This window comes from Mandrillus leucophaeus, unplaced genomic scaffold (assembly GCF_000951045.1).
Source record: "Mandrillus leucophaeus isolate KB7577 unplaced genomic scaffold, Mleu.le_1.0 Scaffold69, whole genome shotgun sequence".
Classification (NCBI taxonomy): domain Eukaryota; kingdom Metazoa; phylum Chordata; class Mammalia; order Primates; family Cercopithecidae; genus Mandrillus; species Mandrillus leucophaeus.
The window spans coordinates 1,159,547-1,160,553 of record NW_012107474.1 but is presented as its reverse complement, the minus strand read 5'-3'; the positions used below and the strand labels follow the sequence as shown (position 1 = coordinate 1,160,553).

Sequence of the window (1,007 nt, the reverse complement as noted above, 5' to 3'; positions counted from 1 at the left end):
CCAGTGCCCACTGAGCTGCAGGTGCCAGATGCGGCACTCCTGCTGGCAGCCTCCTTGGCCACCATTCTCTTCCTGCATATTAGTGCCAGCTGTGCCCACCCCCACCCACCCACAGCAACCATCTGTGTGACTTGCTTCTCAGCAATCCATGCCTCCACCTACTCCAGGCCCCAGTGCTGTGTGTCCTATGAGCACCACCTGCTCTTTCACCTCTTCCAGGAAGCCCACCCTGATCCCTCTAGTCCCAGCCTCAGACACTGAAGTAACTCTTGAGTTTTCTCTTACACGCTCTCCCTGGCCTTGCAGTTTGGCCGAGGCTTCCCTCTGGCTCTGTAGACAGAAGCCATCTCTGGGTTCCTGTGCTTGCCATTCCTCCACAAATCACTTACCACCCTCAAGAGGCAACAGGTCTGGGGCTGCACATGGAGGCCCAACTGCAGGCACCTCTGCCACCACCCTTGAGCTGCAGGAGCCTGTCTGCACGTGGGGCCCGCAAGGCGGAAGCTTATGCCAGCACACTGGGGATAAAGGTGGAGGGGCTGCACGGGGAACGGGCGGCTGCTTCCCTGGGGACAGTGTCCCCCCAGGCTGGGCATCCCTGCACACGGTCCCAGGCAGTCATGGCTGAGGACAGAGCTGGTCTTGCTGCGGGGCTGCGTCTCTTCCTGACTCACCCCCGTCCAGAGAACCTTCTGCCTGAGGGACATCGTGCGCCACCTGGGCCAGGTGCGAGGCAGCTCTAAGAGCCTCCCGTGACAGCAAACCACTGGGACGTTTTCTATTTGCCCAAATCAACTGGCAAGGGCCCGGCTCAGACGCTCCCGGGTCTGATGCGACCTGCCCTCCGCAGTAGGTCAGGCACCCTCCCTTGTTTGTATGTTCAGGACAGGGCTGCCCAGGTGCCTTCCGGTCCCCCTGACTGTCCGGCGCCTGCCCGGAAAGAGAAAACTCCGGGCCCAACGTCAACGTGCGTTCTCCACGCCCAGCAGGGGGCGCCGTTGCCCGCC

At 61.9% G+C, this 1,007-nt stretch overlaps 1 protein-coding gene across 1 annotated transcript in view; it reads right to left on the bottom strand.

Moving 5' to 3' along the window:
* Positions 1–1,007, bottom strand: part of TSPEAR (thrombospondin-type laminin G domain and EAR repeats) — a 216,983-nt gene that overhangs the window by 9,087 nt on the left and 206,889 nt on the right. The window lies entirely within an intron of this gene.